This window comes from Protopterus annectens, chromosome 9.part0, assembly GCF_019279795.1.
Source record: "Protopterus annectens isolate FY-2018-M chromosome 9.part0, PAN1.0, whole genome shotgun sequence".
NCBI classification, from domain to species: Eukaryota; Metazoa; Chordata; order Ceratodontiformes; family Protopteridae; genus Protopterus; species Protopterus annectens.
In genome coordinates, this window is record NC_056743.1 from 1,581,788,511 (window position 1) to 1,581,800,562 (window position 12,052).

At 35.1% G+C, this 12,052-nt stretch overlaps 1 long non-coding RNA gene across 1 annotated transcript in view; it reads left to right on the forward strand.

Annotated features, from left to right (window-relative positions):
- LOC122810971 overlaps positions 1 to 12,052 on the forward strand; it is a 52,669-nt gene that overhangs the window by 17,768 nt on the left and 22,849 nt on the right. Inside the window, exon 2 of the long non-coding RNA XR_006366166.1 lies at positions 6,747 to 6,860. This is a non-coding gene — a long non-coding RNA (uncharacterized LOC122810971). The remainder of the gene's footprint in view (positions 1 to 6,746; positions 6,861 to 12,052) is intronic.

Here is a 12,052-nt window from a genome sequence, read left to right on the forward strand (position 1 = left end):
TATATATTCAAGTCAGGAAGGTTGTGACATGATGTACTGATGTGTTTATTGGAGCAAAGTGAGCCAGAGACAGAGGACAAAGCTTTATGGAGTAAAATACTTGAGAAGTTTTGTGAAAAAGAAGAAAGGCAGAAGAAATAATTTGTGGAAGTGGTAGGCAAGAATAAAGCTACAGAGAAGGAGAAGAAGTACTTTTTTGTGAGAATTCAAAGCCAGAGGAGGAAGAAATGGATGAGGGTGAAATTTGGGACAAACTGATTGTGCCTTTAGGTATAAATGCACAAGAGGTTAGAGCTTTCATTCTAATAATAAAAAGAGACATATTGTGACATTTTTGAGACTGCAGATACCCTAGAGACTTTCTCAAAGAAATATGGGGAAAAGACATTTATCCTTGGAATAACTATGTCATATAAACTTTTTTAGGGAAACACAGAAAACATTAATATATTCTTTCAAACAGACATTGAAAGGGACACTGTAAAATATTGATGAAAAATTATTGTAATGAAGTTAAAGATGTTTCAAAAATGTTTAATAATATAGGACTTTGGTCAGGAGCTTGGGACTGTAATGTGATTTTAAAAATGGAGAATAGTAAAGTTGTACATATTCCAAGTATGATCAATATAGATGGACATAAAGTTGTTGTTAACTACTTGGAGCAACCCAAAACATGTTTTTGTGGAAGCCAGGGACATTTTGTGAATAATTGTGACAAAAAAGATACAAAGAATTGTAAAGTAACATGTTTTAATTGTAAGCAAGCAAGACATATATTGATAGATTGTGAGAAAGAGAAGTATTTAGAATGTGAAATGCAGCATCAAAATGCAATTGATAAAGATGTAATACAAATAGAAGGTCAACATAAAATAGAGAAAGTAATGATATAAACCAAGAAGATAGTCTAGATAATACACATAAAGGGGAAGGGGAAAGGGAGAAAGAAAGGAAGAAAGTGTAACAGAAATGGGTGAGGAGGAGGACACAATTTGGAAAGTAGTTAAGAAGAAAATATGAAAGGAAAAAGAGGTAAGATAAGAAAAGAACATTTCAGGAATTAGGAATAAAAGTTAAAAAGAAAGAGATGGATAATTAAAATAATTTATTATAAATTAAAAAGAAGAGCAACAAATAATCTTATAATTTTCTCGATTAATATAGTTAGGATAATTGGATTAATACAGTGGTATAAGGACTGTGACATGGATTTGATTGTACCAGAAGATATTAGGTTTTTGAATAAAGCAGAAACAGAGCAAATAGAGATATTATAGTCAGGTAGTATAATATGGATTCTGGGACATGAAAAATGTTCGAGTATTGCTATATTGTATAGGAAAGGAATTAAAATTCTAGATTATACTTTTGTCAGATTAGGAAGATTGATGGTTGTGGATTTTAGATGGGATAGAAAGCTATATAGACTAATAGCAATATATGCATATGTCTCATATACAGAAAGGGAGAAATTATTCTTAGACATATTAAATTATGTTATAGTAAATATGGACATTATAGTAACAGGAGATTTTAACTGTAATTTAAAATCTAAACAAAAATTAGAAGCGGATAAAAAGTCAGTGGAGGAGATATTTAAATGTGGAACTTTATGATTAGAAAATTTAAGTAAAAACATATATAGAAGAGGGATATTTCAAAGAGAAATAGATTATCATCTTTATCAAGAACTATAAATGTTTTAATAGAATAACATGTAAAAATGTGTTTTTAGACCATCTGGCTATATGGATTCAGATAAATGAAAATAAAGAATTCATTAGAATAGGAAAAACTATTAAAATAAATGAAAAAGAATGGAATAAGAATAACAAAGTGAAATAATAAAGTTATGGAGAGGTTATTTATGATGAGAAGTTTTTATAAAAAATGGACAGAGTGGTGGATACTATTCAAAGATAAATATAAAAAGATACATTTGATATGGGAGAATGAGAGAAGACAAAAAGATAGAAGGGAATATGGACAAATTGAAGATAATATTTTAAGCAGTTTAGATAGAAATGAAAATGATTATTTTAGGAAAGAAGTAGAAATTTATCAAAAAATCAAAAGAGAATTAAAGAATTATTATATAGGCAAATATATTTTCTGCAAGGACAGAAAGGAATTGTATCACCATGTTTAAGTACTATAGTTAAAAAGAATAATGGCAGAATGAGAGAAATAAATAATAATGTGGGAAAACTGAAACAGAACAATTTAAAATAATGGATACAGTTGTTAAATATATGAAAGGAATAGTGAAGAAAGAGGAGTGAAAATAAAAAGGTATGTGGGAGTTAAAACAATTTACAAAAGAAATAAATAAAGAATTTGAACAGTGAATTATAATAAATGAGATTGATAAGGTAAAGAAGATTGCAAATGTGGACACTGCAGCTGGATTGGATGGTATAGGGTATCAGATCTATACAAAATTAATGATATGGTAAAAAGAGATAGTCATAATTTAATGAGTGGTTCAATGATGGAATAAATCATGGGGAAATATGTGAAGGTATAATGAGATTTATATTGAAAAAGGAGAATTTAAATGAAAAACTGTAGACCTGTAATGCTGAATAATTGTGATTATAAATTATTTATGAAAATAATACAGAAAAGATTAGATGACAAATTACATCTTATAATAGAAAAGGATGTTTATAGCATTAGAGGAAAATAATTTCAAGAGATATCAATGATAATTAGAGAAATAGTAGATGACATTAAAAAAAGACAGAAGCAAATTTAATAGTGGCAGATATAAATAAAACATTTGAGTCAATAGAGCATAATATTTTATGGCAATTCATGGAAGAATATAATTTTAGTGTAAAGATATAAAAGTATGTGAATCAGTATATACAAATGCTAAAATTAAAGTTTTAGTAAATTGTTAGTTTAGTGAAAAAATAAATATGAAAAGAGGTATAAAACAGGACTATCCAATGAGTAGTTTCTTGTTTATAATGGTTATGAATAATCTGATAAAAGGGTTAAATGAAGAGTTGGATAAGAGTAAATATATACAAGACATGGGGGTAAAGTTTCCTGCTATTATGTCTTATGCTGATGATATAATATTAATATTAAAAAATGGAGAAGAAATGAGAAATTGATTAGAAATGTATACATTAGTTTATAAGAAGTTGGTTTGGATATTAATAAAGAAAACTGTAAGGGTTTAGGGGGTGAGAAAGATTTGTAATGCATAAAATTTGTAAAAACAATATCGGCTTTAGTAATTGAATTTGGAGAGTATGATATAATAAAGAAGCAATGGAAGACACTTTTGAGAAATTTATAAGGATTTAAAATTATGTGAAGTAGGCATAAGTTGTCATCATATAAAAAAGTATTCAGAAAAACTCAATTGAGAAAACAAACTGAAAATAAGAAAACATACTACCCATGGAGTACAGCACATCTCAGTTATTAATTTTGGATGAGTGCTTTCGTTAATGAAGTATTAACTTTTTCAGGTAAAGCAGAATAACACAAACAGTTATTTAAATAAAGAAGTAATGGCAGTGTGTTTGCCAAGCCTCCTTTATAATCCAATCTTTTGCTCAGTTTCTTTGTTGAATGTACTGCCTTCAGGAAGTGCTGCTTCATTTCTTGTTTATAACTTAAAAAGCATTTCCTTTAAATTATTCAAATATATATAAGCATAACTAATGAGTAAATAGTGAAAAATAAATAAATGAAATAAAATATGTGAAAAATGTGTAGCAGATAAATAAAAATAGAAGTAAATGAATAAAATTATTTTACAAGTTTTACTTTTTAACTTTCAGCAATTACCATTCAAAGAATAAGTAATTAAATTTCCTAAAACACCCACAAACTTTAAACTTTTTCATTTCTATGTTAGTGAAAGGAAAATACAATTGTGAAACCAGTGGTGTAGTCCATGTGATCATTTGCCAATCCTGTCCTGGGTTTTACATAGGGAAGACCGAACATAAACTAAAAAAGCACATATATGAAGATACTTATGACATCATAAAAATGAAGGAAACAAATACATTATACATACATGTTAAAATAACCATGACACAAATTCAAGGTCACTATTATAGAAAAAGTCATCCCTAACATGAGAGGAGGTCCCTGGTCACCGAACCTGGAAAAGCAAAAACTGTACTGGCAGCTTAAATTGAATGGCAGTGCATAGCCTGGGCTGAATTATTATATTTCTATAGCCCCAGTACTTAAACTAAAGGCTCTGATGATATGAAAAAGTTTAAAGGTTGTAGGTGTTTTAAGAAATGGTTACCCTCATTCAGAGAGTTTAACATCTCATCCAAAGGATGACACACTCAGGAATGCAGAACACCTCCCCCCCCCATACTGCACCGCAGTGTCAACAGTCCAATCACTTGGAGTGGGAATAGAATCCACAGTCTTCTGGTCTTCCAAAACTAAAAGCAAGTATGCTACCTGTTGTACCACTGGTACCTCTGACGGACTCTTCTTTCTTCTTCTTTTCCCGGTTAGGAGTCGCCACAGTGGAACTCCGGTCTGCTAATGATTGGTAGTAGATTTTTACAGTGCCAAGGTGCCAGCCTGATGCCCAACCTTCAATGAAGGCACACCCATTCACGCATGTCTTTCGAATGCCACTCGACCATGGGGAGGACATGCAGACTCCACACAGAAGGCAGTCCAGCCGAGAATCGAACAGGAGAACATCTTGCTGTGAGGCAACAATGCTACTGCTGCACCACCACGTTTTGATGGCCTCTATATTATATTTATGCATAAGTTACAAAAGGCTGTCCCTTTACCACTTATCTAGCTAACTGACATTATATTCTGTGACTTCCTGTAGAATAAAAGAGGTTTTATTTTTCTAAAATGCCATGCACTTGAAATATATTTTATGATTGCATGTCTAAGGTGGGGATACAACACTAGCATAAATTAAATTTTCATGGTTCCTTCAGAAAATGATCATTCTTTGCATACAGCCATTTTCTGGAAAATGTCTTAGACAATTGCAGCTTGAAAAACATTTTTTTCATACATGCATCACTTTGCATTATCGTTTTTAATCCAGCTTAAGAGGATTACTCTTTTATCTTCTTGCCCTATATTTTGAGTTACTGTTTTTTTTCTAAACTAACAAATTAATAAAAACTTTCCAAATAAATGCCATAGAACAAGTTGTCTTCATACTTACCTAAACTTCCAATTCTAAGATCTATTTAGAAGAATTTTGAGTTAATTCATCATTTGCAATATTTCTGTACATCATCAGAAACTACAAGGCAAAGAAGGGTCAACTACAAGTGCTCACATAGTAATAATAGCTCACATTAGACTAAGTCAATGCCACTTACTTAGCAAATGCCCTAACTCTGACTAATCCAACTCTAGTGAATTACCTAGTCCTCCTACCACCCAATCCTGCTGAACTACATAGCCCTACCAGAACCCTATATCTAACCCTAAAACTTCTACCTGGTCCCTTACCCTAACAATAGCACTTCTCTCCTAGCCAAAATGTCAGTCACCATGCCTTAAATCTAAAACCTCACTCTCCCCACATTAAACATAAAGTCCTTGATCATTCCATAATCCATAAAACTCCACTACTGCTCTCTAACCCTAAACTACCCTCCACTTCCTAAATCTGAAACTCCCTTCCTATTCCCTAAATCTAAAGTCCTCATTCACTCTCTAAGCCTAAACACCCCTCCCACTCCATAAATCTGCCCCAAACCTAAATGCCCTACTCATTCACTGCCTAAAACCCTAATCTGCACTCATATCCCCCTCTCACTCCCTGTCAACAACTGCATTAACCTTACTTGATTTCAGCTACTGTGTTTGGGTAAGGTGCAGTCGCATCTCACCCGATCATGTAGTCGAGTTCAAGTGCAAGTGGACAGCTGTGTGAGTTACAAGACACCTGAGTCCTTGGCTGCAAGGTAGTGATAACTGAGTGCCCTGCACTTGTGTGATTAAAGTAGACCCAGCAAAGAACAATAATAGGAAAGCAATCTATGGAATGCAGGAAACACTACACTGGGCTTTCATAAATTTCATTACTCAGTAATTCAGTTTTTAAACAAGCCTCATAATGTTTTTTCCCTGGCATTTTCAATACCTTAGAAAATATTCTTATTGTTTAATTAAAAACTGTGGTTGACATTTTATAAAATTTAAGAATTTTAACAATTCAAGAGAATTATTATTTAGATGCCACTTTGCATGCTATAAGTACACAATTCCAAACTGCTCACTGTCACAATGACCAGAAGGAGATGTCAGGAAGGAGTCAAATCCAAAACAAGAAGATATTTATTTATTAACATCAATACTGCACACAAGTAAGCTCTTTCATCCATCTTATTTTACATGGACTCTCCTTCTGGTCATCATGTCAGAGAGCAGTGAGTTCTTGTTTATTGGTTGTTATACTTCACATCTGCCCATTTGTTTATATAATTCCAAACTGCTAAACAAACTAAAATGATTCTAAATGAATGTTTAACATCTGGTAGAACCAAATATCACTGTAACTCTCTGTGTCCATATCCTCAAATCTTTGGATTACTGAATGTATGTGATTTTATTTTTTTCTTTTGTTTCACTGAAGATAAAATTAAAGTTTACATATTTTTCATTATTTTTATTGAAGATAAAACTAATAAAATTAAGACTAGCCTTTCTTTATGTACATATTCATTACTAGATAAGTGAAGTGGTCTTTCTGATATCTGTTATAGACTATAACTGAGCTACAGACCCACGTAGACTTGGAAAAAGTATGCAGGGATGATAAAGGCAATATTCATCAATCAGGACCGAACTACTGAGATTTTGCCACTGAACCAAATAAAGTAAGTACAAGAATATCAATGAGGCAGGGTATTTCACAGAGAGGGATATGTTGCTAGGCATTCAGTTTTAATGGTGAGTATCTTTTGATTGTTGATCAGTTGTTCCATTTTTTTAATTGAAATTATTTGTGTTACAGCATCAAAATGGATAACAAATATTTCCATTTTCTCATTGGGAGCCAAATCAACAAGTGTTTAAATAGTGACAATCTCGCAGAAAGAGGTTCTCCTGTTTGATTCCTGGCTGGGGTGCCTTCTGTGCAGAGTCTGCATATCCTCCCTGCAGTCACATGGGTTTCCTCCGGGGTGCTCCGGTTTCTTCCCACATTCCAAAGACATGCAGTAGGTGGATTGGACACTCTAAATTGGTCATACGTGAGAGTGTGTGCATGAGTGAGTGGTGCAAATGAACTGCCGTGGCAGGGCTAGGCACCTTGGTTTGAGATGATTGTCACTGTGGAAGTGACATCCTGACCCCATGTGCAAAATGGGAAAAGGGGTTGTGGATGGATGGATTGAAAAGGAAACATTTTAAAATCTAAAATGTTTATGATGGCAATCAAAGGTTATGTTTTTAATGTTTATGATGGCAATCGGAATGTTATGTTTCTAATGTTTATGATGGTAATTGGAAGGTTATGTTTTTTAGTGATGCAGTGTAGTATGCTGTCTTAGTAATGAGTCTAATAAGTAAGCTGGTTTGAAGCCTATAGGTAAGACAGCAGCTGCAAAACTGTGTTCCTTTCTCAATTATTTTGATGATACAACAGCTGACACAATACTCTTCAAAGCCTGGCACAGTACCTCCTAACTGCTTTAAAAATGAGGAAAACAAGTAACCATAATTATTTCACAGGCTCATACATTCAGGCAGAGAAAAGCAGCTTACTTCAGCAGATCAGGTTGAGAAGTACAGCAAAACATGCTGATATAGGGCCATCCCAGGAATTCCCCTAGTAACAGTGCTTGTCAATAGGAAGCCATGATATGGTAAAGAGACTCATTATGTAAAATGGGAAGGTTAAAAAAATTCACTTTTAGAGAGAATTTCACCTATAATTCAGATGTTTCCTACATTTGCTTCCCTATCACTTCATTGCCAAGAGATACAGCTGCTTAAAACATGATTCATGCTCACATTTGGATATCTGTTATTGCAATGACTGCACAAAGAACTCATAGTAACAGCTTTTTAATGTTTGTTAGCCAGTTACTGCTAGGCCACAGATCAAAACAGAACAGGTGTCAACAGAACAGAACAGAATAGAATGGAATGTTGACAAGCTTGGGTAATAATATGATTATTTCATGGCAAATAAAATCCCATGAATCCTATGGATACAACCACTTATCACTCGACATGAACAGTGGCAACCACATCTTAAAATTCAGTCCTACTTAGTGATGAATAATGAAGAAACAGAAACTATTTGTGTTTCCTTGGAAAGTTGCATACAGCCTCAGGATGTCAGCCATGTTTAAAAACAACTGGAGATTGCAACAAACTGTGTCAACTAATACACATATCTACAGTAAAAGTAACTGACCTCATGCTTAACTGAACAAATAAGAATTGCAGAAGTGACAAGCTGCATGTCACTGTCCTGTCACCTCACAATGAAGCCTGCCCATATGTAAGCACTTCCTGTTGAAAATAATCCTTGCATACTCAAGTCACTCAATGCCATGTGGTTTATAATTCATTAATTTGTTGATACCATCTTTACTGTGCTACAGTGGAGCATGACACCTAAAATGTTACTCAGCTGTCATGAGATCAGTTCAGTCATGTCCACTTAATGACATAGTTTAAAAGAAAAACATTTCTTTCAAGGCTTGTACAGTTTTCTCCTGCTATTTATGTATTCTTTCAAAATAAGCATCAGTAGTGTTGCATATCTCTGCAAATGTAAATGTGTATAAGTGTGTGTGTGTGTGTGTGTGTGTGTGTTTGTGTGTGTGTGTGTGTGTGTGTGTGTGTGTGTGCGCGAGTGCATGCATGCATGTGTATTTGTAAATGTGTAGGTGAGTTGGGGCATACCTCTCAACCTCTAGGTGCAAGAAATTTGGACAAAGCCTAATATAATATGGGGGCAAAGGCCTAAAAATAGGGACAGATTTTAAATATTGCTCTTATAAACTTAGAAAGTTGCTAGATTAACAGGATTTGTGTTGGCGTGCATTTCCTGAAAGATATTAAGTCAGAAACTCAAATGTGTGTCATTATTTAGTGACTTTAATCCATAGTGAGTGAGCCACAAATTTTGTGAAGAACTGACCAAAAATATGAGGCATAAATCTGGATATTCTGCTAAAATCTGTACAGTTGGGAGCTATGGGTGTGTGAGTTGATGACTGCCTTTCATTACCTGTTGAGAACTTGAAGGTGGATTAAGCACTTCCTAAATAGTGCAGTTTGCACCATTTACCAGTTGTTATATAAAAAGCAACAAAACTGTTCACTCACTGTATAAACTACTTTTATTTTCTTTTCTACAGAACACATTAGAAAAATGGAGATAAAACTTAAGAAAATAAAGAAATTAGGCTAGCAGCTTGGCCATTGGAGGAGCTAAACAAGTAGTGTAGGGTGAGTGGCTATCACATTCTCACCCATCGCAGTGTAGGGTAAGTGGCTATCACATTCCCACCCATCCTTTAGGAAGAGATGGTGGTTCCCCCCTTGCAAGATATACAGGTAGTACAGGTTGTAGATGAGTAGTCCTAGCAAACAGTATATGGTAGACCAGGGCAATACACTGATATACAAAAGAATACATACCATAAATATGTTTTCAATTATGGCAGTTCCTCATGTCCTCCAAATCTGCTGACAGGGTAATGGGGAGGGGATAAACATTAAAATACGTAATGATTGTCTGTATGTTGCTGTCAGCGGGCAACAGGGAGAAAAAAATTAATGATAAAAAAGACAACTTCGATCAAACTTTAATAACATAAAACCTACAAAATAATCAAAAGATGTGGCATATCTGTAGATTACACTGGGATTTACTCACACCCACCTTTGAAGTCAATTTAATTAGTAAATCTCTCCATGCTCAAAATGGCATAGTTCTATAACACACGCTGGAAATGACCTTTTAATTCAGACTTCTCTTCTCCTCAATCACCCCTCCCAGATACTTAAAGCTGTTAACCTGTTCCACGATTTCCTCTTCTGTCTCATTTCCCAGATTATTCTGTGATCCCCCCATGTGCCTTCAATTTGCATTTGCTAAGATTCCGAGTCTGCTTGTAATGTCACTTTGTCTATATATCTATATATACGGCACCTTTGTTGCTCTGTAAGCTGTGATCTGTTTGTTAATCTAGTCCATCACCAGTATGAACAGCAGCGGTTTCATAGCTGAACCCCGATGCATACCTATTCCAAATGGGAACCCCTCTGTGAGTTTGAACACTTATTGTACTTATGACATTGGGTCCTTGTACACAAACAGGCTGCATTACTAATATTTCTGGGACTTTGAAACATGACACGAATAGCAAAATGTGCTTTCTTGAGATGTTGTCATATGGTTTCTGTAGCCAACTGGCATATAGTGTCAGGGTTTGTATATAGCATAAGAATGCCAAAGAAGCTGAAAAGTAAGGTGCACTAAATGGTGGTATGACCAGTACTACTGTATGGTACAGAAATCTGGGCAGTGAAGGCAGAGCAGATGCAGATGCTAGAGGTAATGCAGATGAAGTGCTTAAGGTGAGCGGTAGGAGCTTCTTCTTAACTATCTGTATCAGTCCAAACATTAGGTCGGTTGTGCTGCATTTTGATCTGAACCCAAATTGCCCATCTCCCATCTTGATTTCTGATACTCTGTGTATTAATTTACTTATCCTCCATTTTCTTACAGTGTGACAGGAGTTTGATACCTCTGTACTGCCCACAGTTGTGAATGTCTCCTTTGTTCTTATACTCTGGCACTAGAATGTTTGTTTCCCAGACATCTGGGATGGGTCTTTCTCTCCATACTGCTATCAGTACCCTCAGGAGCTATTTCTTCCCTAAGTGACCCAGCATCTTGATCATATCTGAGCCTGCTGCTGTCCCTGACCATTTTTATTTTCCTTGGTGCTGTTCCTACTTCTTGCATGGAGAGCTCTTCTTCCTGCTTCCTGTAGGGAGAGCTCTTCTTCCTGTTTGAACATAGGCTGTGACTGAAGTAGTACAACTCCTGTGGGATTTGCTTCATTTACAACCTGCTAGAAGCACTCCTTCATCTGTCTTTGATGTCCCTTGGACTAGTGAGTATGTTGTTGCTGATATCCTTTATGAATGATGTCTGATGACTTTCTTCTTTATCTTTCTGTCTTTGCCTTGCAACTTGGTACAGTTTTTAGTGTCTTCTGCTAAGTCACTTTCCAGAAGCTTGTAAAGAGCCTCTGATGCCTTGTTCTTTGCTATTGCAACTGCTCTCTTTGCCCTTTTTGTTAGCCAACAAGTATTCCTTCTTAGCCTGGTCCATCTTTTCTATCTTCTCCTTTTTCCTGCACTCCTTTGTTCTGATAACTTCCCAGATGTCTGCATTCCACCACCAACTGTTCTTATGTACCTTATTTTCTTACCTTTCTTGACTGAATATCTGTTCTATAGTCTTCACTCATGCTGTTTTGAGATACTGCCATTAGTTTTAAACCCATCTGGCTAATACCAATGTGCTAGTACTAAAAGAGTACAATGCTGCTAGCAATGCAATACACTGCACTACACTATACTGCACTACACTGCACTACACTACATTACATTACACTGCACTACACTATACTGCACTACACTTCACTGCACTACACTGCACTACACTGCACTACACTGCACTGCACTGTACTACACTACATTACATTACACTGCACTACACTACACTGCACTGCACTACACTACATTGCTCTACACTGCACTACACTACATTGCACAACACTGCACTACACTACACTACACTGTACTATACTACATTATATTACACTGCACTACACGCCATTATACACTACACTGCACTACACTACATTACACTGCACTATACACTACTCTATATACTACACTGCACTACACTACATTACACTGCACTATACACTACACTGCACTACACTATACTGCACTACACTACATTGTTCTACACTGCACTACACTACATTGCACTGCATTGCACCACACTACACTACACTACTGTACACTA